Source organism: Mus musculus, chromosome 1 (genome assembly GCF_000001635.26).
Source record: "Mus musculus strain C57BL/6J chromosome 1, GRCm38.p6 C57BL/6J".
Classification (NCBI taxonomy): domain Eukaryota; kingdom Metazoa; phylum Chordata; class Mammalia; order Rodentia; family Muridae; genus Mus; species Mus musculus.
The window spans coordinates 9,793,292-9,819,594 of record NC_000067.6 but is presented as its reverse complement, the minus strand read 5'-3'; the positions used below and the strand labels follow the sequence as shown (position 1 = coordinate 9,819,594).

At 42.2% G+C, this 26,303-nt stretch overlaps 1 protein-coding gene and 1 pseudogene across 2 annotated transcripts in view; one reads left to right on the top strand and one right to left on the bottom strand.

Moving 5' to 3' along the window:
- Sgk3 (serum/glucocorticoid regulated kinase 3) overlaps nt 1-21,465 on the bottom strand; it is a 104,441-nt gene extending 82,976 nt beyond the window's left edge. For both annotated transcript variants that reach the window (NM_133220.2, NM_177547.3), the window contains exon 1: nt 21,349-21,465. The gene's annotated coding sequence lies outside the window, so the exon portion shown is untranslated. The remainder of the gene's footprint in view (nt 1-21,348) is intronic.
- Nucleotides 17,042-17,407, top strand: Gm6195 (annotated as a pseudogene).
- Nucleotides 21,466-26,303: the final 4,838 nt, after the last annotated feature.

Below are 26,303 nucleotides of genomic sequence, written 5' to 3'. Positions count from 1 at the left end.
GCATGTCACATCACGATGCCTACTCTACAGGTGAATAATCTTAAGGAAAGATAGGTGAGCCATCACTTAAGAAGAATCTTGGCAAATGTATACCTCCATTTTTAATTATGCTAAGGATAATCTCTCAAATGTGCTAAGAGTAGATTGAGCCAATGTGCCAGTTAGTTACAGCATCTCCTGCCAATGGCATTCACTCCACTTGTGTCATCTTACTGCATACATATTTTAAAGAGAATATGTTTGGGGTTTACATATGATTACACCAACACAGGTTCTTTTAAGTGTCACAGCCCAAAGGTTGTGTATGCACGTGTGTGAGGATGTGTGGGAGTGCACTTGTGAGTACCTAGCATATGTGAAGGCCAGAGGACAATCTTCAAGAATTGATTCTTTCCTCCCACAATGGAGGTTCCGGGGATCAAATTCATGTTATCAGGCTTGGTGGCTAGAGCCTTCACTGGACTATCTCCAGCCCACAAAGACTCATCCTTTGCTTGTAGGCAGAAGCATCAAAGTTGAAGCCAGAGGGCTGAGAAGTAGTCAGAGGAAAAGCACATGTTTACCCTAAGAGTTTAAGCTTCACCTCCAGCATACGTGTGTACAATCCTCTCCCCAGTGCCCGCCTCATGCATGCCTGAGGAAGTTCCAAAAAACAACCTGAATTTCCTGTACTTCTAAGCACAATGCTGAATCCCTTTAAACAAAGGGATGCATAGACAGACTCTGCTGTGGCCTCTATCTTTGATCATTTAATATCTCATTGCAGACTGTTGTTAAACCTATAACATGGTTGAATCAATGTTCTTATTGAATATGTACTGACTTTACATACTTGTCACTAATCCCTGAGCAACATAACTATTTCATGTGTGAATGCATTAGATATTGATAATTAGATATTTATGAACTTATATTTATAATTATAAAAATTATATATATAAATTATATTTATAATTGGGTTATTTATAAATAAACAATCTAAAGGTGATTTAAAGGATGTGGGAGGGGCTGTAGATAGATCTGTTTGTAGAGCACTTGTCTAGCATTCACAAGGCCCTTGGTTCAATCCTTAGCACTTCATCAAGCAAGGTGTGGTAGTACCTGCGTGTAATCCCAGCACTTGGAAAGTAAACGTAGGAAAACTATAAATCAAGGTGATTCTTGGCAAGACAGTGAGTTCAGGCTAGTCTGTAATCATCAGACCTAGTCAACAATGATAAGTAAAGTATATAGAAGGATGTATGTAGATACCATGCCACTACACACACACACACACACACACACACACACACACACACACGAATGAGACCGGAGTTCTTCAGCTTTCTGTAGCCATAAGAAGTCCTGGGAGACTAGGACTGGAGAGAGGGCATCATGGTTAAGGGTATTCAATGCTCTTTCAGAGACACTGACTTTGGTTCACTCCAGCAACCAAGATCCAACACCATCTTCACATGCAGAAACATACACACACATAAACAAAAAATAAATCATAAAACAACAACAAAACAACTGTTGTGTTTTATATGAGAGAGAGAGAGAGAGAGAGAGAGCCAGGAATATGTTTGATAGAAGCACAGTATGGTGATGTGAAAGGGGGTACTCTGAAGGCCCATGCTGAAGCATCCCTTCTCCCTGAGGTACCAGCCACACTATGGATATAGTATGGAGTAGAGTTTATTCAGGGCATGGGAAAGGAAGTTGAGGAGGGAGTAAAGATAAAGAAGAGGAAAGAGGGAGAGAGAGAGAAAGAGAAGGAAAAGAAGGAGGAAGAGGAGAGAGAGAAGAGAGGCCGGCCAGGTACAAGTGGAGAGAGGGGGCTGAGGGGCAGAGAGTAAGAGGATAAGAGAATATGAGAGTGAGAAGGAGGCAAGTAGCCCCTTTTATAGTGACTCCGGCACCCCTGGCTGTTGCTAGGAAACTGTGAGGTGGAACCTAGAAGGAATGCTAACAACAAGTCTTGAAACGACCCTCCTTTGGACAACAGTAATGCCACCTTTCTCAGCAAGGATTGGGAAGCTGGCCTTTTAAGAGAACTGCATCTGGGAGGTTCTTCTTGATCTGTGCCTGCTTCTGCAATAACCAACACTCAACTTACTTAAGGTCATGTTTTACAACCTGTTTTCCATTTTCCCCTCCTTTTAAAACCAAACATGAAGCTGCACAGGATACTGTATAATCGCAGTCCTGGTACTTCCCAAGTAGCGGCAGGAAAATCAGGAGTTCAAGGTCATATTCAGCTACATACTGAGGCTGAAGCTGAGGCCAGCCTGGGCTATGTGTGACCCTGCTTCAAAACTTAAAAGCAGAGAGGAGTGGCTAGCTTGATAGTGCAACAGTAGAGCACTTGACCAGGCTGAATAAGACTCTATATTCAATTGCAAAACAACTACAAAATAAAATGTCTGAATTGTTTAAACAGCACATGTAAAGCTACGATCAAGGACCCTGGATGGCTTGCCCTCTGGTCTGCTCAGGAAATCACCTATGTGCTAAGTGTACTTTCATTCTTTCTTTCAGACAAGATCTTTCTATGCATCTCAAACTCACCAAGAAGCTCAGTCTGTCCTCCCAACTGGCAATTCTTCTGCCTCAGCCTCCCAAGCACTAGGATAATGCATGTGCCCCCACATCTTACTTAAAAGTGAATTCTTTCAATATAAAAAAGGGGGGCTTGTCTGATAATTTCAACATTTTTTTAACTAAAACATACTACCTATGTAAGATTCCATCTGCCGTCATTTGAAGACATCTATTGAAAAGTAAAGACCGTCATCAAACATGGTGATCCATCTCTGTCACAGCGCACATTTGAAACTGGTAAAAATTCCAAAATGCATGATTTCATCGGCATTTTAATATCACATAGACTACTATACCCAAACAAATACAACAAGAGCAGCAGTTTCTCTGTCAGGTTTAAACTCCTTTTTACTATGATCTCTATAGTAAGACCCACCAGTAGATTTTAGAACTTTTGCAGATATAGAAGTAACCATTCCCCTCAATTTATTTCTGATGAATGGCTGTGAGGAACTCTGGATTTAAGTACAACTACATTACTGTTCTCTTGTTCCTGTAGAATAATTCTTGGATTCATGGCCCATGCCAAGCTAAATGACACTGCAAAGAAACCCTTTGTTTTCAGATAAACCAGTACTTGGCTTTAGATAATGCTATCAAGAATCTTATTCATGCAGCCTAGCCTAGTTGAAACAGCAAACGCTGAAAACAACAACAAAAGCTTCCATCTTTACTGAAAGAATAATCTTTCAAGTATTTTTTTTAAAAAAATGAATTTAATAGAACCATAGAATTTGAGGGGTGGGAAACTTTGAACTATGTACAGTCAAAGAGAATAAATTCTCACTTGCTAAAGGTTACTCGAGTTAGTGGCAGATTTAACACTAGGACCCAGGCTGTCTCAATTCTCCAGGTGAGGCCGTTACACAGTATGCAGCAGCAGGCAGGTTTGTCTCCACCAACATTAGGGAACCATCATGGCCCTCACTAGATCAAGCATTTTCACGGCATCATCTCCTCCATAGGCCAGCTCACAAGTTATAGTCACATTCATGCCTTTTAGACATTCAGTGTTGCCAAGTATACTGCCATGTGATCTAAATGGAAATATGTAATCCAGTTACTGTAGTAACCACACTACAGAAGAGGATGTGTGTCAACAGCCGGCTTCTCCCTCAGACATTTTCTTCCAGAGATAGAAACAGATTTAGGTTGTTTAGAAATGCATTTTTGAGTAATAGCCTCCTTGCCAAGACTCATAAAGATTTTTATAGCTACCTCCCGCTCTGTGTTCTATATTCTTTTGTCCCACAGTTGCAATCTCTTCTATAGATGCTGTCGGTTATCTATACTTTCTCCTAGAATGTCTTCTCTATATTGTGATTTCACATCTTTCTAAATGACTATTGTTATATCATAACTGAGTAACTGAAAATAATGCATAATACATATACAGCTTTAAAAAGCATCAAAATGCAGATATTTAATTTTTTTATAATTTCAAAACACTGGTTTATTTTTTAAAGAAATAATACATTTTGTGTTGTACAAGGAAAAGTCAAATTTTATATACATTTGTTTATATATACACATAGGCATATACAATAAAAATATTTTTTATAAGTACATTATTCATGACATTGAAATGTCCAGGCAGTTCTGCCAAGGAAAATATTTTACTATACTCAATACTGATTAGTTATCTTATCTCTAACAGCCAGGTCTCACACAGCTTTTCTACCACTGAAGATTCAAAGACAGGCATTTCATAGAATTCTCACAGTTGCAAATCAAACAATGTCACAATGAAGAATAAATAAGAACATTTGGCAATTTATTAATACTAGTTAGGAAGAAGATTCTATTTTTTGAAAATGTTATCTCAACTAAAAACTAGCAAATGTGTTCTTTTCAATACTTCACATTATTAAGTTGATCAAAATAAGGTTACTGTATTTGAGATGGGTATCTGTACTACTTAAAAACATTTCTAGGTGCTGGTGAGATGGCTCAGTGGGTAAGAGCACCCGACTGCTCTTCCGAAGGTCCAGAGTTCAAATCCCAGCAACCACATGGTTGATCTGACGCCCTCTTCTGGTGTGTCTGAAGACAGCTACAGTGTACTTACATATAATAAATAAATTTAAAAAAATTTCTAGTGTATTTTACTAGCAAATCTTATGATATAGACCCAAAATAACTAGAGACCTAATGAATAGCACCAAATTTAACATAGCACCAAATTATAATACTTAAAAGTAAAATAGATTAATTACTATTATTGTTGCTGATCCTTCAAGACAGAGTTTCTTTATGTAGCTCTGGCTGTCCTGGATCTCCTGTAGACCAGGCTAGCCTTGAACTCAGAGACCTATCTGCCTCTCCCTCTAAGTGTTTGGACTAAAGGTCCTCAGCTCCTGGCTAAAAGTAACTTTTTTTTTAAATGTCTCATTGAAACATTGTTAAGTTTGCATTTGAGCCTTTTACCTTCATAATGAATTTTCATAGTCCGATCAACATGAACACTAAGCCAGTGTGTTAGAAACAGTAAGGGAAGCAATTAGGCAGAGGAGTAACAAGGGGAGACATGACTGACAATCTCAACAACCAGACCTAGGGAACATTGTGAGCATCCCACCGGACTGCAGCGGAAGTCAAGCTCATAGAAAACATCTCCATAGCAGTCCAGATGTTAGGCCATAAGAAGGCTTCGTAAAATTAAAAGTCCAGAAGCCATACAAGGCATGATCTTAAAGAGTATTACTAAATCAGAAAATGATAACAAAGAAAATTTGGTAAATTTACAAAATGTACTCTTAAGCAACAAATGTATTTACAGAAGAAATAATAAAGACAACTGGAAAATATTTTAAACCACAACATAACAAATTCCAGTGATTTTTCCAGAGGAAAATATGTTGCTATAAATTCCTGTAACAGCACTTGCGGCATTTGCAGAGGACCTGGGTTTGGTTCCCAGCACCCAGATGGCAGCTCACCACCATCCATAACTCCAGTTCCAGGGAACCTGACATCCTCTTTGACTTCTTTGGATACCAGGCACATAGACACACGGAGGCAAACACACAAAATAAAAATAAATCTTAAAAAAAGTAACAAGAAGAAAGCCAGGAGTAGTATTGGTCACCTGAAGTTCCAGCTACACGGGAGATTAAGGCCAGGGCACCATTTTAGCCCAGGAGTTCAAGACCAGTCTATGATCTCCATCCCAAGAAAAAGAAAAAGTAACTGAAGACAGGAGAGTAAAGTCAACCAAAAGTAAATAGATAGAAGGAAGCAATGAGACAGAAGAACACAAATCAATGAAAAAAGGAAAGGTAAAAACAAGACACACAATGAAGTCAAGAGTTGGTTCTTGGGGAGGTCAGGGATCACCGGTGTCCTTTGGCTACACTGATCAGGAAGAAGAGAGAAGAGACACCACTAAAACCAGGCTTGGAAAAAGGGACATCACTACCAGGCTCAAAGAAGTAATGAGGCCTTCAAAGTATACCATGAGCAGCTGCACACAAACTAGTCAGATAACTTGGAAGAAACACACAGTTCAGTAGAACAAACTAGCAAAACCAACCCAGGAAGAAACCCAGAAGTCACAGCAAGGAAAGAGACGGAATGGTAACCAGAAGAGTTCACACAAAGCAAAGCCCAGATATAATTGTCTTCAGTGATGTTCTTTAAAAACAAACAACTAGGTGAGGCCCAATGAAGTGTGAAAAGAGAAATAATGCAATTTTCCAATGGACAAAGATTCTGGATAGATATTTCTCCAAAGAAAACTTACAACTGGCCAAAGCAGAACATGAAAACGTTAATAATTCATATATATACACAGCACAGAGTTACTAGGGCCCTGAAAATCAAAACCATAATGCCACTTCACATTTACTAAAATAGAAAGTTGTGCAACAGTGTTTTGAGAGTGTGTGAGGAAATCCAAAAGCTGTGGCCTATAAGATAGATCAGTGGGTAAACTGCCACCCAATGAGGACATCCTGAGTTCCATCCCTAAATGGCACAGAAAGGTAGTGAGAAATGATCCCCACCAAATTGTCCTCTAAACTTCACATGAATTCTGTGAGACACAGACATACACACATACACACACACACACAGTGCACACTCACCATGCACTCACATACACACACACACACACAGTGAACACACACACAATGATAAGTGAAATTTAAAAATAAGCTGGGCAGTGGTGGTGCACATCTTTAATCCCAGCACTTGGGAGGCAGAAGCAGGTGGATTTCTGAGTTCGAGGCCAGCCTGGTCTACAGAGTGAGTTCCAGGACAGCCAGGGCTACACAGAGAAACCCTGCCTTGAAAAACTAAATATAATATAATATAATATAATATAATATAATATAATATAATTTTTCTGAGCCATTATACACTAACAAGAAAACTGTAAAGTCAAGCAAATATTCAAGAAAACAATTTGTGAATTTCTCAAAAAAGTTAAACAAGATTTACATATGGTTAAGCAATTCTGCTCTTAGGTATATGTCTGCAGAAAGTGAAAACATATGGTCACACAGGATTTACTCATAAATATTCACAGCAATATTCTTCCTAAGAGTGAAAAATGGCAACCACCCAGATGTCCCTCAGTGGATGACAGAATAAGCCAAGCACAGTTAGTGCATCTACACAAGTGAATATTTTTTAGCACATTCTGGAGGCTAAAGTCAAGGCCAAGGTGCCTGTATCACACTTGCTATGTCACCATACAGCACATACAGCAGAGACTTGCATGGAGAGGAGGGTCCAACCCTGTATCTGCACTGGGCAGAAAAGCACCAATCCTCTCCAAAAATCATTTTAAAACAGCATTCATCTGATCTGGAAGGACAGACTCCTTTTACTCTAAACAGCAGATTTTAGACTTATAATGTTTTCTGTTTTTCCTTCTTGGAGGCTCATCTCAGTATCTACCAAACTAATGTCCCTTCCCACTCCAAAAAAGGCAGAGTGAGGGGTAAGTGATGCTGGTACACAAGTGGTTTCAGAACATAACTGTGTCCACTGTTGTTTTCAAGTTTAATGGACATTGGTTACTAACAGAGTCTGAACGTTTGGCAAATAGCATTCAAATTCTGTTGGTTCAAGGCTTCAAACAACTAGCTTTTAAGTATACAATTTTGAGTCCTTATCTATTAGACATAAATTGTAATATACTTAATGCATTTTCAGTCAGACTTCTTAAAACTTGGTACCGATTCCTAAACTAAAACACTAAAACTGTTTCAGAATAATACAGAGCCCATTTTAAAACCCACTTAACTGCTTCATCGGCAGATGGTTATCTGGGTTATCTGTAGGTTAATTTCACCTCTGCTTACTGAGACAGTCAGGTTTTACCCCCTTGTCAAAAGCCACCAGGGGACTAAGGAGTAAAGTTGGGGAGACCCACAGAGATGGGCTCTGGGCCCACACTGATATGAGTAGCAACCGTTGAGGCCTTCTATGCTCAGTGTGTCCATCTATAAATAAAACTATCCAACATATCCAAGCCATAGTTACTGTGACTTTAAGTTTTTTAAATGTGTAGGGATGTTGTGCCTGCATGTATATCTGTGCCTAGTGTCATTTGCATGCCTGGTGTCTAGTGGAGGCCAGAAGGAGTTAGATCCCTGAAACTATAGTTACAGGTGGTTGTGAGCTGCCATGTAGGTGACGGGAATCAAACCCAAGTCCTTTGAACGACCATCTAGTGCTCATAAGCACTGACTGAGCCACCTGCCCAGCCTTATTATAGCTTTTAAATAAAATTATCTTGTCTGCCCCCCAACAAACACTAATTCTCTTCTCTTTGCTCTCTGAATAGTGAAATGCAGACACCATAAGCAATAAAACTACAAAGATCCTGATGATAGAAACAATACCATTCAAAGGGGAAGAAGAATTATGTAAATAAGGACCTTCATTTTCCCACAACACCAAACTTACATAATCTTAAGTAGATAAACGATGCACACCAACAACATCAGACATCATTGGGAAAGATAAGGTAATTTTCACTAATTATGCTGGTATATTTAATAGCTGTATTAGGAAACAAGTACACAGTCAGCAGAATAGTATAGATTTGAATTAAATGCTTCTTCTAATCTTAATTTAATGCTGCTGTAATGGTAACTCAACATTTGGCCTGATTTGCAGTATCAGAATGGAAGGCTTCACACTGAGTTATAGTTACAGCAGCTGACAGCATGAAAGGGAAGTAAGCCATGGTGACTCTGGGTCCCTGACTCCAGGGACTACTATGACAGCTGAAGAGCCTATAAGATATGGTCCAGCCGATGGAGTATCCCAGGGGGCAAGCCTCTGAAGGTTATAGCCTCTTCCAGTTCCAGAGGCTCTCTCTGCTTTCTGGCCCGCCAGTCTCTGAAGAGGTCCAACACATGCTCCTAGAACACCTTCTCTGCTGTGACGGTCCAGACTCTGAAGCCAGGAGACAAAACAAGCATTTCCTCTTCTATCTTTTACACTCTTTTCTATGCAGTACATCAGTCACAGCAACACTGAAGGAACTAATGCACGTGGCAGGTGCTGGCAAAATACTACCATTCCTTTGAAACAAGTTTATATATGTAGTTGTCTTTTTTAAACAATAAGACTTCATTAAGAGCTATATGAAAAACTCAGGATATCCTTCTTAATAGCTGAGTAGTATTCCATTGGGTAAATGAACCACATTTTCTATATCCATTCTTTCATCGTGGGACATCTGGGTTGTTTCCAGCTTCTGGCTATCACTGTTTCCAGCTTCTGGCTATCACAAATAAAGTTGCTATGAACATAATGGAACATGTGCCCCTATGGCATGGTGGAGCATCTTTTGGGTATATTCTCAAGAGTGTCATTGCTGGGTCTTCAGGTAGATCTATTTCCAATTTTCTGAGGAACCTCCAGAGTGGTTGCACCAGTTTGCTATCCCACCAGCAATGGAGGAGCATTCCTCTTTTTCCACATCCTCACCAACATGTGTTGTCACCTGTTTTGAGTTTTGCAGGCAAGTGGATGGAGCTAGAAAGTATCATCCTGAGTGAGGTAACTCAGACCCAAAAGGACACACATGGTATGTACTCACTAATAAGTGGATATTAGCAAGAAGAAGAAAAGGAGAAGGAGGAGGAAGAGAAGGAAGATGAGGAAGAAGAGAAGGAGGAGGAAGAGGAGGAGGAGGAGAAGGAAGGAGAAGGAGAAGGAGAAGGAGAAGGAGAAGGAGGAGAAGGAGAAGGAGAAGGAGAAGGAGAAGGAGAAGGAGAAGGAGAAGGAGAAGGAGAAGGAGAAGGAGAAGGAGAAGGAGAAGGAGAAGGAGAAGAAGAAGAAGAAGAAGAAGAAGAAGAAGAAGAAGAAGAAGAAGAAGAAGAAGAAGAAGAAGAAGAAGAAAAACAAAGAAAAAGTACAGAATACCCAAGATACAGTCCATAGAACTAAAAAAGGTCAACAAGCTGAAAGGCCCAAGTGAGGACTCCTCAGTCCCACTTTGGAGGGAGAAGAAATCAATCACAAGTGGGGAGGGAGAGAGGGAAGGTGGGTTGGGGGGGCTGATCTGGTACTGGGTAAGGGAAAAGGACTGAAGCCCTGAGGGCCAGCAGAAAGAACTGAAACAGGCAACCTCAGTTAATAGGAGGTTAGGGACCCCTCCCCCCAGAATGCACCAGAGACCTGGGAGGTGAGAGACGCTCAGGACTCAAGGGAGGGACCTTAGATGAAATGCCTGACAGTAGGGAGAGGGAACTTACAGAGCCCACCTCCAGCAGGAAGACAGGGCATCAAATGAGGGAGGGGGGCCATCCCACAGTCACAACTCTGACCCATAATTATTCCTGTCTAAAAAAATTACAGAGATGGAAATGGAGAGGAGCCTAAGGAAAAGAAGTTCCAGAGACAGGCCCAAAGTGGGATCCAGCTCAATGGGAGGTCTCACAGCCTGACACTATTACTGAGGCTATGGAGCGCTCAAAAAAGGGACCTAGCATGACCGCACTCTGGAAGACCCAATAAGCAGCTGAAAGAGTCAGATGCAGATATTTGCAACCAACCAACAGACAGAAGCAGCTGACCCCTGTGGTTGAATAAGGAGAAAACTGGAAGAAGCTGAGGAGAAAGGACCAGCAGTCCCAATTAACCTGGACCCCTGAGATCTCTCAAACACTGGACCACCAAACAGGCAGCATATACCAGCTGATATGAGGGTCCCAACACACATACAGCAGAGGACTGCTGGGTCTGTGTTCATTCAGAAATGATATACCTAACCCTCCAAAAACTGGAGGCCCCAGGGAGTTTAGAGGTCAGATGGGATGGGGGGGGACGGGACATCCTCATGAAGACAGGTGGGTAGGGAGGAGGAATGGGATGTGGAATAAAGCGGGAATAAAATCTGGAGTGTAAAAAAATAAAAAAAGGGCTGGAGAGATGGCTCAGCAGTTAAGAGCACTGACTGCTCTTCCTGAGGTCCTGAGTTCAAATCCCAACAACCACAATGAGATCTGAAGCCCTCTTCTGGTGCATCTTAAGACAGCTACAGTGTACTTACATATAATAATAAATAAATCTTTAAAAATATAAACAAATTTTTAAAAGATAATTTTAAACACAATCTATATGAAATATTATGGATGGATGGATGGATGGATGGATGGATGGATGGATGGATGGATGGAAGGACAGACAAACAGACACCAAGATTCTAACTCCAAAAAACACACGCAAGAAATTGAAGAGATGGTTCCATGGTTAAGAGCACTTTACTCATGCAGAGGACTAGAGGTGGCTCCCAGTGCTGACATCCTACAGGTCAACGACCTCTTCTTTCCTATGTTCTCTCTCTCTCACCTACACACACACACACACAGTACCTTTACACACATAAGTGAGACTATTATATTTATTTAAAAACCTATTCACACAAAAAGAGAAAAGGAATAAACAATGATAATAATAGTAGAAGCCAGAAGTAAAGGAATTCTAATACAAAATCCAAAGAGGAAAAGGGGGCACACATAGAAATAATTAAAACCCTCTGCTAAAACACTGGAGTACTTTATCTTTCATTAATTAAAAAAAAAATCCCCTTTCAAAGAAGAAACTAAACCAAATACTGGTGAGGGGGGAAACAGATAAAAAAGAGAACAATACTCATGTCCCAGTAAGCTCCCCACTGTGCAAGTTTACATACATATATAAAACCACAACAGAGAAGCCACACAGTGGAGGCACAGGCAGGAGGATCTGTAAACCGAGGCCAGCCTGGTCTGCATAGTGAGTTCCATGACATCCAGGGCTACACAGAAAAAAACCTGCCTTGGTGGGGGCAAAAGCAAAAAAATACAACACAAAACAAAACAAAACAAAAAGACAAAGGAAAGGTGGGGGAAGGAAGAAGGCAGGCAGCTCCACCAAGGGGCTCAACAGGTAGGGTGTCTGATACCAACCCTGATATCTGGTCTGGGTCCAGATCACACAAGGTAAAAAAGAAAGAACTGGGACTGGAGAGATGGCTCAGTGGTTAAGAGCACTGACTGCTCTTCCAGAGGTCCTGAGTTCAAATCCCAGCAACCACATGGTGGCTCACAGCCACCTGTAATGGGATCCGATGCCATTTTCGGGTGTGTCTGAAGACAGCTACAGTGTACTCATATTAAATAAATGAATAAGTAAATAAATCTTTAAAAAAAATAAGAAAGAAAGAAATGAAAGAAAGAACCAACTTTTGCAAGTTGTCGACACACACACCCCACACTAAACAAACACTTTCTTTTAAGAAGAAGAAAGGACCGAAAGAAAAAACAGTAGTCTGAGTTCTGAATGTTTTCTAACAATGTCCAAATAAATAAAATAGTAGTTCATGTTTCACTTTTAGTAGCCTGCTGTGGGGAGGCTGAATAAAAACATCTTTTAAAAATCTACTAATGTTTATAAAAAGTAAGCCTCTACTCCTATGCAGTTCACGCAGCTTCGCCCGCGCCGCAAGCATCTGATCCAAGCACCTATGCAGACTCCCTGGAGTCAGTCTGAGTCACCGCCCACCCGCCCACCCGCCCGCCCGCCCGGCCCCGGCCGGCATACCCACGCACATCTCCAGCTGAGGCCCTGCTCAAGGAGTTTTGCTGCGTCTTTGACCCCAGAGCACTCAGCTGGACCCAAGATCTCATCCATGTGTACCTATGATGGAAACTTGGAGGGAAGAGTTCAGAAACTTGATATACTACTTCCCAAAGCTCCATAGCCTTTGGTCTGGGATTGCCTTAATCTTCGGCTTATTTGAAAACCAACAACAACAAACAAGTTGTTTTTAAGCCAGATACTTGAACTTTGGATGTATTGTCTAAAGGCAACGTGTCATATTGCAGAGTTATCTTTCCAGGCCAAACACTCTATTTGATTCATTTATATGCCTGATACCCTTTATAGAAAACAACAACAACAACAACAAAACAAAAAAACCACAAACCAATGTTGTTGCAATAGCATGAAAAAAAAATATAAATAGTGTACATTTTTTTAGGTCATATCAATGCTTAAGGACAAATAGCTTATTTACTGATGAGGAAGTAGGTGAAGTTTGTGTGGATATTTTTAAAGGAATTACTGGGCATTCCACAGGGTTTGGAGGTTGAAACCACTCATTCTTTATAATATCTACCTTTCCTTGCAAACTAAAGGCTCTCCTTTTCCTTATTAAAGGCCTTCTCTTAAATGTACCACTATAATTAGTATCTTTTTTTGTTCAAGTTCAAAGTGAAGACCCAACAGAGAAAAGAAGGCTGGAGAGATTGTTTGATGCTGAAGCTAGAAAGAAGAGGAAGGAATGAGAATAGAGAAAGAGAAAGGCAGAGAGGCAGCATTCAGCAAAGAGGAAGACACATGGGGCTGGAGCCGGTAGGTGTGGATTGCGTCTGTACACAAACTGGTAACACAAAAGGGAAGTGAAGGATGTCAACACAGATGCTGTCTGGAAAACCTGGGGTTGTCAGGATGCAAGGAGGGGATGTGAGCGTGAACTTTAACTACGTGTTATCTCCCGCAAGGCAGCCTATCTTCAAGTAGGATCATAAGAACGCCACATTTCCACCTTTCACGACGGTGCCGTCCCACCACTGACCTCAAACAATGTGCTTATGCTTACTAGAACCTTCTGCTTTCCTTCCTCACAGCTTCAGAGCAGCCACTTTTTCCTTGGTTCAAATCCATCATTTCTGCTTCTCTTAGTGATTACAGCAAACCATCTGTAAATACCCCATCGTTGCTTTTCTTGATTTATCACATGTTTTAATGCGCTGGCAACACACGCCCATGACCCATAACGTGTGTTATACTGCTTGGGGTGGATTTGCCAATCCACGCACACACTCACTCATTCTCTTTATTAGCAGTAGTATAAATTTCCAAGAACGTCAGCCAGGTTTGGGGCATGGCAGCTGGCCAGGAAACACAGGCAAATAACTGATTCAAAGGTGTATGGAATCTCTGACGTTCACTGGCTGCATAAGCATGACTCTAACCAGCAAGGCAAGCCTGTTTGTTTTTAAAATGGTACCAAGGGTCTGGAATGGTGGCTCACGCCTGTAATCCCAGCTCTTGAGAGGTTGAGATGGGAGGATTATCCAGAATTTAAGCCTAGTCTTGGTTTCAGAACAGCCTGAGCTGCAGAATTAGACTCTCAAACAAAATAAAACAAAAACACCTCAGAAAATATATGTGTACATGCACATAAAAATAGAAGCCTAGAAGACTATCTTTTAAGGTACTTCAGAGACACTGACAGGCTCAGCCATGTTCACTGCTGTTCTATTCACAACAGCTAAGAAGTGGAAACAGCTTTGATGTCCTTCACTGATGAGCACACAATGAAAACTTTGTACATTTGCACAAGGGAATTCTACCCAGATACCAAAAAAGAAATTAAATGAAATATGCAAGTAATGGATGGAACCAGAAAATATTATACAGTGAGAAGCAACTCCAGGGAGATGTGACGCTTCCAGCCTCAAAGACACCAGGACTCGTATGCACATAACACATATAGACACAGACTTTAAAAACAAACAAACAAACAACCTTCCTTCTAACTACTGGTCAGGGGGTCCATGAGACTCCCAAAACAAAGTAAGCTCTTGCCATTATGCTCGGGCCTCCCAGAACATTAATTTAAGTCTCGATTGCTGAAGACAGCACAATCTTCAGACACAGGACTTGGAGGAAGTCTCCTCTCTGAGGACGAGATCTCACAGTGTTAGGAGGCGCTGTACAAGCTGCCAAGGACAGAAGCAGTCCCTCTCAGCTACAAATCCTGCCAACTAGGACAAAGACAGCTTCCCCAGGAAGACATCCCCAGTGGTGTAGTAATAGTACTTGTGTCTTAAGATAGCCAACAGCCATCTAAGTGGATTTATGGCTCCCCCCATTGGATGAGAATTCAGGCCCAGTACTGTAAACCTAGCCAACCACCATGGCTGTTCAGATCCCAGATCCCAGAGGAACCTACTACTGCTATTTTCCTAAATCCATACAGTGTCTAACTATTTTCTAAACACTTACACCCACAGATAAATGTAGACATCACCTTCACCAAAGGATTTTCATTTTTGCAGCAGATGGAGACTGCTACACAGATCTTTAACTGATCAAAATGCAGACAACAGATGAGCATGGGGAGCCCATTGCTAACTGTACATCTACAACGTAAGCCCAACACCCAAGGCTCAAGGAACATCATGGACGAAGAATAAAAACATTCAAAGCCAGAAGACTCAGATGCCAGCTGGAAGATAGTGTCCTCTAGACATGACAGGGATTTGTGACCATAAACTCTCAAAATATGGTTGCATGAACAAGACCTCCCTAGTGACCACCCCGGTGGACATGCCTATGTGGATGGGGGAAATCTCACAAGGTTCCCCCACCTAAGCATGCATCTCATGTCTCATACATGAGCATACCATTTTCACACTTGTCCTGCAGTACTTGGTACTTTCTCTACATATGTAAATGATGAATTGCAAACTCAGAAATTTAAAATTAACTAAGCTCTGTTTTAGATGGCCTTGATACATAGCCCAAGCTAGGTTCAAGCTCTTGATAGTCACTCGTCTGAGTTCCAAACACTGGGATCACAAATGCGCCTTCCCACACTCAGCCCAAATTTAATCTGCTTTTATTTAAAAGCCAGAATAATACCTGACATGGTGGCATGTGCCTGCAGTTCCAGCTACTCAAGATGCCTAGGCAGGAGAATCACTTGAAGCCAAGAGTTGTGGCCCCACTAGGCAACAGACTGAGAGCTTCCATCTCAAAAACAATTAAAAAGTAAGAAGCAAGTGATGGCAGCAACAGGTTTCCTCAGTTTCAACTCAAACAAGGAAACGACTCCGATCCTAATGACATACCTCTGAACTAAGTTACAATCCAGGGCTCCCAGCGGCGGTGTGTGTGTGTGTGTGTGTGTGTGTGTGAGGGGGGGGGAGCACACACCCATGCACATTCACAGGGAGGCCCAGCCCAGGATCTGTCTTACTCTATCATTTCTGTCTTATTACCTTGAGACAGAGTCGCTCACTGACCTGGAAACAGTGCTAAACTTTTTGGCTAAGCTAGCTTATCATCCAGTCTCAGGATCCACCTGCCTCCACTCTCCAGTGTTGGAGTTACAGGGATATGCATCCATGCCCACATTTTCCCGTGGGTGCTTGGGATTCAAACTCAGGACAGTATAGCAATCTCCCCTCCAATCTCCCCAACCTCAGAATCCCACTTTTTATAGCTGAGTGTTATGAAATACATTTTACCTAGATGACCGAACCCGTGGCTTTAATTGCTTAGCAATTATACCAGAAAACTGGGGGAGTTTGGGGATAGCTAAGTTGGGAGCCCTTTCCAGATATGCATAAGAACCTGAGTTTGATGACCAGAATGTATGTATAAAGCAGGGAATGGCATGCATCTGTAAATTCAGCCCTGGGGACAGGTGATTTCAAGGGGCACACTGGCCTGCTGACCTAGACTGACCTAGGCTGACAGGCAAGTTCACAATGAGAGACTCTGTCTCTAAAACAAGGTGGACATCTCCTGAGGAATAATGCCTGAGGTGACATCTTGCCTCATGCACATGTCCACACACCTGTACAGACATGTATACACACACATATACATGTATATGCACAAACATACACACAATACATGAATCATGCTTATTACTACATGTTATGTAAATAGTGTTATTTGTTTAAAAATCACAGAGGAGACTCACAGTGCAAAGAATGACATCTCAGTATGGCAGACATTCTCAAATAGTACAGTCTTAGAAAGGAACAAAAGCCAGGCCACTATTCAATCCAGAGTCACCCTTGCTCTCATGTTTCAAGCTACTAAATCAGTTCTCTACCTTTTAAATTATCTGCAAAGCCCTCACTCAGTGGCCTAAAGAAAGAGCTACTGATTTTCTGCTTTCCCGTGGGTTGCGAGTGTTGGCGACAGAATCATGAAGGACATAATGGGGCACCCCAAAGCGCGCATCAACACCAGCATGTTACCACAGTATATCGACCAGTCCGTGTGCTTCGTGGGGAAGCTAGAAAAGATTCATCCCACTGGAAAAATGTTTATTCTTTCAGATGGAGAAGGAAAAAATGGAACCATTGAATTGATGGAGCCACTTGACGAGGAAATCTCTGGGATTGTAGAAGTAGTTGGAAAAGTCACAGCCAAGGCGACCGTGCTCTGTGCGCATCTTATACCCTGTTTAAGTAATCGCTTTGATCTTGAACTTTACAATGAAGCTGTGAAAATTACCAATGAGTTTCCTCAGTTTTTCCCTTTAGGGCTTCCACAACATGAATGAGCTTCTTCAATTTCTTAAGATTGCCAGTAAGCTACATTGAAGGCTATTAAAGAAGACTCCTGCAGTTTAATGGAGCGACTCCTATAATTTCTAATATTCAATTTGTTCTTTTATATATATATATATATATATATATATATATATATATATATATATATACATATATACATATGTACATATATATTGTAAATCTATTATGACAGTTTACAACTAAGCCTTTTTATAAACGTTTTAAAAAGTGATACTTCAATATATGGTCTGAATAATAAAAATCAAAATATAAAAAAAGAAAAAGAAAGAAAGAACAAACTGCTGGTAAGGACACATCAGCCCATGTGAGCTTACAGGAACTCTCTGCACATGGAAACTTACCACACGGGTAGATATTTCTAGCCCTTCCCAGGTGTCAGTCCCCTTAGGTTTTTCCTATGTCTGTCTCCATGGTAGAAACCGAGTCTCCCTACAAAGGAATCTCTCAGAGTCTGACTAACATCTCTTATTTCACCCATACACCTTAGAAAAGATCAGTCCCTAGCCAAGAGACAACTGCCTCACCCATAACCTTACACGAGCAAACATCATTGGGTTTATTCTGTTTGGTTTTGAGACATGACCTTGCTATGTAATCCAGGCTCCATCAACCTAGGGATGCAAACGACTGAGTCTCCTACCCTAGTTTATAGGAATGGGACGCCATGCCCGGGTAGACTTCTATTGTTCTGTTTGATTAATGACAATGGAGATCATGCCCGGGGCATCCAGAACAGTGGGGAAACACTCTACCAGTGGAGCTACATACAGTTTGGTTTTAAGTAGAACAGTGGATACCCAGAGATAGACATAGACACACTTACAAGACCCTTGTAAGGGATGAGTCTGAAAAACTAGAAGAAAGCAAGGCTTGCTGCACACTGCCCTAATTCTCTCTGAAGCCCTTGGCCTTGGTCTCATGCAGCCTGACACTCTGGGCTGGCCCACATCTTCTTGGCAACAGTAATTAACTCAGCGATCCTGTTAAATTAAATATTGATGTGAACTAAAAGACCGGGCATCTCAGCCCCTCTTAGATTTATCACTTTTCTCCATGAAATGAGGGGCGGGGTGGGGGGGTGAATCAAGATCAAAGCTTCCTTCAACAGGAATGGAGCAGGTAAAGAAAAACAGAGACACATCTTCACTTAAAAGAGTGTGGGAGCCATTTCTATCAGGAATAACACGTTACATAATTTGACTCTCATGAATCAGCAGTTTAGTCCATAATTTACATTAAGTTTTAAAAGAAAGAACACGTGAAGATTGAAAGGGTAATGGTAGTTTCTACAAGGCAGGTTTGAAAAGCACTTATTCCACCTCCACGCAGAGGGCTGACAGGCAGCTGACTCAGATGGGCTTCATTACGATGTTCTAGCTACCTAAAGTCCCTGGGGGAACTGCCATGCTGTCTTTCACCCAGTGGCCCTTCTCAAGTCCTCTCCCAGGTAGTGGCCATACTGTCCTCCCTATTTAAAGGTAATATATCTGGGGCCACATAGTTTAGGATGCAGAGGCCCACACTTAAAGGATATAAATAAATGAAGATACTTTTTTTTGCTTTTTTAGAAGTATAAACTTAAGTAATTAGCTTCAGAAAACACACCGCCATGTCAGACACTTCAGAAGAACACTGAGAAATCCCTTTGATCATTGTATTTGAACTCCCTCATAAACCCAAGTGCTTAGAGACATATGTAAGAAAGCTTTCAGCACAAGAACAAACAGCATTTGTCCCACTTAACACCCCTTAAAACCAGACCAAAAATAAAATAAAATAAAAAATAGGCAGGGTGTTTGACAAGAAAAAAAGAAAGAAAAAACAACCACTAAGTTATTTTTCAAAAACTAGAGATGATAAATCCTTAGTCCATAGGGTATCTTTGTCCTTTTTATAAGGAGAATACTGCATCAGGTACTGTTTGAAATAAGAGAAGCACTGGGTTAGGCCTCTCTTCAGCACAAATCAATTACGATGGTATTTTGGGATGTATGTTTTGAAAGAGCAAGCTTTCTGAAGCCATTCATTCCACAAATATTTATTACAGGCCTGCACGTGCCAGGCTCCGCCCATTTATGCGCCTTCTCCACCTGGGCTCACCCTCCATTAGCTTGGCAAACAGGCAAACAGCAAAGCCAACAGTTTGATACCGTGGTGTCTTTACTTGTACAAAAGGGAGAGCGTTTTGAGATGTACTGACCTCACACGGTCTCTCTGAAGACAATTATTAGATGTTAGGTTGAATTTAATTCACGAGTAGCACTCATGTCTGCGGTATCTACAGAAGCTGTACTGGGGCGGGAGAGCCCCTTTGCTTCGTACAGTCCTATTAATCAGGCTTACCAACTCATTTAGTTACCTCCCAGGAAATGGAAATTTATGAGAAGGAAAAGAACCAACAGAGGCAGTGAGTATGATAAAAAAAAATCTTGATATTACATTTATAATCACCACAGTTGTTATTATTTATTGACCATTCTCAGTCTTTACCATCTAGGCACCAGGCCCAAAACACTCATTTAAAAAGATCATTTTATTTTGGGGGAAAATCCTCTCTCTATATATAAGCCGCAAGACACAAAATGGACACCTTACAGGATTCATCAACCAATTCAGTGCCAGCAACAACCAACCGCAAAAAAAAAAATTACCAAACTGTTAATGGTAATGTCTACAAACAAAAAGGGTTCTGTTTCACAGTTCAAGTTTAATCTGATGCTCCCATCTGAGCCACGTCATATAAATTGTCAAACATATTGAAAACAAAGCTCCCTATAAAAACAAAACTAGGTTCAGTCCAGTGGCAGTGTAAAGAAAGGGAACTTCTGATGTCTGAGTTGTCAGACTTGGAATCAGAGAGTCCACCTTTCTGAAGTTACATGGGATCTGGCCTGAGACCTGCCAGCAACAGGTCCCATCTCTCCACGCCTGAATCCTACGGGGAATGAAGGGTAAGAACTTGCCTTAAGGGAGTGGTAGCCTAAGGGGGCAGAAGGCACACCCATTCCTAAAATATGTCTGAAACTTCCTCTAATGTTTCCAGCTCTTTCTATAACATTGGGGAACTAGAGTATGCATGGCCTCTTCGTGGCTACAACCACAAATAACTTATCATTTTGAGTTAAGAATTTGAGGTAATATTTATAAAGCACTTAGGAAACAGAGCAGTTCATAGTATGAGCTGTGTTTGCTAAATAAAGCAGGCACTTTCCAGGCCTGTTAGGTAAACAATCTAGTGAGAAGGGCAAGACTCTACCCAAGAGGCGTTTTTGGGGTTTTGTTGTTTTGTTTTCCTCTCTCTTTCTCTCTCTCTCTCTCTCTCTCTCTCCCCCTCTCTCTCTCTCTCTTTCTTCTTCTGTGTTTATTCTCGAATCCTAAGTGCATCCAGCATAGTCTCTGCCTGCAGAACTGCAGTTCAACCAGGCATTCGGTGCAACATTAAGTCAAAGACCTTTGTTTCAAGAGGCGAATCCCTTCTCTTTTCTACCGGTCCAAAGAACCATCCCTAAGCGCGCCCTAGAACCGAAAACCTCAGCGCGCTTTAAGGCGGCATTCGTCGGTGCTTGAACCGTGAGAATCGACCGAGCGAAAACAGACCGAAGGGTTCGAGTCTGAGAACTTGAAAAAGAGTGGCGACGCGATCTAGCCCTGCCGACCACTTCACACCGTCGCCCCGGCGGGTCCGCGCAGAACCCCATCCCGCGTCAGGTGGGCTCCCGGGTCCTCGCCACCCGCTGCCCCGCTCGGGGGGCCGGGCGAGCCGCCCGCGCTCCCCCGCGCGAGGGAGCCCCACGCCACGGCGCTGAGCTCTCCCGGAGCACACAAAGACCGCGCCGGGCCGCGGCGGGACCCCGGCGCCCGAGAGAGCCCGGCCGGGACCCCGGCACGCAGACCGGCGCACCCGCCCCGCACCTACCCGGCTGTGCGGCGTCCGGGCGCCCGGGCGCGGAGCCCAGAGCGCTGGCAGTTTCTTCTTCCCGGCGGCGCGGCCGGGCGCCGGCGTTTCCTCCCTGACGCGTCACGGCGGCTCCTCCCGCGAAGCGCCGGGCGGCGGGCGGGCGGGCGGGCGGCGCGAGGGGACGGCGGGGTCGGCCGGGACCCGCGCGGATGGCGGGACCGCTCGGCTACCCGCGCTCGCCCGTCACGCGGGGTGCAAAGTTCAGGAGGAGACGCCGCCGGACTCCTGCGCTCAGCTGACGGGATGCGCGAGGTCCGCGGCGAGGGTGACCTTGGCCCACTCGGGAGCCCGGGCGGCAGAGCGGACCCGGGCGGTGGCAGAGGGCTGGGGGCTGCGGCTTCCTGCAAGCTGGACGCTGCAGAAGCCAAATAAGTATTCGGACGATCTGGAGAGCCCACTGTGCTTCCTTTAGCTTTTTCTGGGCAGTTTTCTACACTTTTTCCCACGTCAGCAGATTGATTTTTTTTTTTTTTTTTGACCAGTGTTTATGGATGAGCGAGGGCTCTCACAAATTGGCAGATAGATGCTATGTACAGATAATATGCGTTTCTCTTGATCATTTTAGATCTATGGATTATTTTTGTTTGTTATTTTTAAACTACCCAACACACTCTACTGCTGGTGCTTGTCCATTTAACTACAGAAGCTGCGTTTTTAAAAACCCGTTCTGTGAATGGGGAACTAAGAATTACACGATTCAATGGTTGTGGAGTAGAGTTAAAATTTTGAACTAGAGAGCCACACCACCACTGTAGTTTAGGTTTTATCTGATACCACGTGAAAGTAGACCCACACAACTGTTTAAAGGATTTCTGTCTGCATGGCATGCTTCATATTTTACATTAATCTACCCTTTGAATCATATGGTTCCAGAAAATTTGCCACAAATCTATGAACAAATAGAGGAACTGAGATGAATGAGTGAGTTCCGTAAATTCAAAGAACTCTTTATATTTTAGAACGATACTCAGAAGATTTAGCCTCATGAATAAATGTAAGAAAAGTTATTTGTACTATCCATGCTGCAATATGGCCTTGTCCTTAAAATAGGTTGTGAACCCAAATTCTTTTATACTGTGAAACCTATTATTCTCACAGGACTTTCTTAACAGCGATTCTCCATGGCTTTGGGAAATGGACAAGAAAATACAGTTCATAGAGCCCAACATATTGCAGCAGTCATTTATATGTTCCACTATGATCTGCTTACAAAGCAATACACACAATAAAGCACACATCTTCTCTGTGACAAAAAAACAAGTGATCAGTGTATCTGCTAATTAAAGCCATATTCATAATACTGAAGAAATGCTCTTGGACAAAAGGAAATTTTATGTCAATAAACACTAAGGGAATGACATCATTCTCGATTAAAAGATAAATACCTAACTATCACCACATTTTGACGTTAGGGAAAAAAAAAAAAACAGATGGAAACCATTTTAGTGTTTCCAGGATAAATTTGTCTTACCACTATAAAGAACGTGGGGCGGGGGAGGGGGGAAGAGAGATCGAGAGCCCACCAACATTTATGGACAAGAAATGAGGATGATCTTCATTTGATTAAGAGGAAGTTAGGTATGGGCTTGTGAGTGAGTGTGTGTGTGTGTGTGTGTGTGTGTGTGTGTGTGTGTGTACATGCACACACATGTAAGCATGCATACAGGGTGGAGATCAGAAGTAGTTTTCTTCCCCAGACGTTGTCCGGCTTATTTTCTGAGATGGAGTCTCTTGCTGATCTTAGACCTGGCTGTTGGCATCTTGGCTGTCCTGTGAGCTCCAGGGTCCTCCCCTGTCTGCCTTCCCAGCGCTGTGATTAGGCACCATCATAGCTGGCTTTGTACATGGCACCCAAACTCAGGTCCTCACATCAGTGCAGCAAGCACTCTACTGACTGAGCCATCTTCCTCACCCTTAAAATTAACTTTTCTACTTAATTCTAGGGATCAAATCCTGGATGCTGTATATACACTAGGCGTCTGCTACACCGCTGAGATGCGTCTCCAGATGCATGTAAGGGTGTGCTTTGAGTAGCATCCCTTTAATTAACTCCTATGGTGATACAGATCTTATTCCCATTGTCCAGTATGTTTAGGGTTAAACTATAAAAGTTGTTGAGTGTTTGGTTAAATACTTATGTCTTTTTAAAAGGCTTTCTGTAAAATCAAATTTTAAAATAGGTGAAGCTTTTTTGTTGAAATGTAGATGTTAATGTTTTCTTTGAAAGAATGGCTCTGTTCATGCACACAAGGCAAATATTTTGCCTATCTGTTCTATCTTTAGCGTAGAGATTATAAAAACAAACTTTGGAGTCGGGCCCAGGGTTAATGCATATCTTCCCCCTTTGGACTTTGGGCAAACCATTCCACCGCTGTTTCAGGAGTAAGAAGAGGGTGATGGTAGTGCTTTTTCAACCTCAAAACAGATATGACAGTGCATCATGGCATGCTGTAAAGATCAAACGAACTTAATTAAATGTGGGCAACCTAGGATTGATTGACCAGTGTGACTTAACAGAGCTCAGTTGAGAAGCATAGCCTGACAGAGGATTAGGTCCTAAAGGATAAACCCCCGCCGGGGCGTGGTGGCGCACGCCTTTAATCCCAGCACTCCGGAGGCAGAGGCAGGCGGATTTCTGAGTTCGAGGCCAGCCTGGTCTACAAAGTGAGTTCCAGGACAGCCAGGGCTACCTGTCTGGAAAAAACAAAAACGAAAAAAAAAAAAAAAAGGATAAACCCTCAGGAGTGGATGGACGGCTGAGTGATGTCATTATTGAGGATGCGCTACTGAGAGAGTGCGTCGTTATGCACGAGTCTGAGCCTCTTCTTACTTGCATCTTGGGATAAAACAACATGGGGTTCTTCACCTCGTGATGGCACTTTTGGGTGAGCCAGCTATAGAATCCTGAGCCTGATGGATGTCTGCTCAGGACACACACCCGTTCCGTGTTTTGGAGGCTTGTTTTGTTTGGGGCAAGGTCTCACTATGTAGCGTCAGCTGGACCGGAACTTGCTTGGGTGCCCAGGCTAGCCTCCAGCTGCTTCCAGAGCACTGGGATTAAAGGCATGGGCCACCACTGCCCAGTCTGGTATTCTTTTATACTAGCAGAAAATAGAAATAATATGTTCAGAATCTTGGAAAATTAAGCTGAGAATATGAATTGTTGACCTATGTATTTCTTTTAAATTCCCAACCACTTACCCAGCTAACACATTTTTAAAATAATATATTCCACTGCAATGATCACTTGGATTCTCATTATTGCTATTCAGAGTAGAAAACTTTTTCTCTAAAATGGTGCCTAATCTGAAAGCATTATTAATCTTAATGTGAAAATAATGCCCTGCATTACTTGTAGTTCTTTTCTTGTAGCCTTCCAATAGGTTAGGGGCTCCCAATAAAAGAAAAATAACTTTCTTTAGGGAGGACGATTGGTTTAATGGCTGACAGGACCTGAATGATTTCCTTTCATGAGTTAACTGTTAAGGCAGTCAGGGCCACCATTGGTTCTATAGAGATGAATGTCCAGGCAAGAGATAACCAATGGTTGGTTACAAGAGCAATGATGTTTTTGATGTTTGCACAGCTTTTATAGTCCCCTTTCTGTAGTCCTAGTACAGACTTGTCTGCTTAAGTGGGTCAGCCATCATGAGTTGTTGATGTAGTTTTTGATATATTCACCAGTGGAAATGCTGATTTATAGCACCCGACACCCTCAAATAAAAGAAAGCCATTTTGAAGAAAGGTAGTTTAAGACATGATACTAACCATGAACTGCTTATGAATACAGACAGAAATGAAGTAAATATTGAAAAGGAGTTAGCTTTCTGAGCAAAATCCCTTTGCATAGAACACAGGGCAACCTAAGATATAGCTAGAAAAACCCGCAGACCAGCGGAAGGGAAAAGGCCTGTCACTGCCTCCTTGGCATAGAGCAAGGTTAATGTGTTTCTTTGATCTAAAGAACAGTGCTCTGGGTGCTGATGTGGAGCTGAAGGATGCAGGTAAAAGGCACAGCTCATCCTTGTTTCTGGGACCAAATCAGCCAGCCTCAGACAAAACATCTGATATGAGTGCCTGAAGTTTAAGTGTGTCTTATAATTAAGGGAAAAATGCATTTTAAAGCATTTCAGGTCACAGGTCACTCTTTCTATGTTATTTAGAGACATGAAAAACAAAAACAAGGGAAATTTTAAAAGTTTAGAGCTCTTAAACTGCTCACATCAAGATTTTGAGAAACAGCCAGGAAGTGATGGCCCACACCTTTAATCCCAGCACGTGGAAGGCAGAGGCAGGTGGATTTCTGAGTTCTAGGCCATCCTGGCCTACAGAGTGAGTTCCAAGGCTATACAGAGAAACCCAGTCTCAAGAGAAAAAAAAAGTTGGCAGTAACTCATTTACATAAGTCCTGTCAGCGTTATTTGTGTTCAAAGAATTCATTAGTCCTCTGAGGTCCAACCTGCCAGTGGAATTTGAAGATAACTATTATTTTAATTGCTTATCAGTGGGAAATAATAGCTTTTCTTAAATGCTGTTCATTTAGTGACTCAGTCATTTATGTTGAATTGTCTCTAATTAATGACTGAACTCATCTCAAAACCAAGGGCTTACGAGTTTGTAGTTTGGAAACATGCACTGTTACTTCCTCAGCTAATTCTCTGAGCAGTCTGTCCGTCTCAACCAGACGTGTCAGGACTTAAGCAGACCTTAAGAGCTTGTAGCTACTCATACATTAGAAGACTCCAATTCTTTAGCTTTTCCAAGATAAAGCAAAACACTGGTTCTTTTTGACATTTCTCACAGTTTTTACATTTTATGACTCATATAACTTTTTTCCCCTACTCTCCACGTTCCCATCTAGATTGTCGATGGCATATCCAGTAGAAGATGTGGAACTCTGTAAATGATGGCAT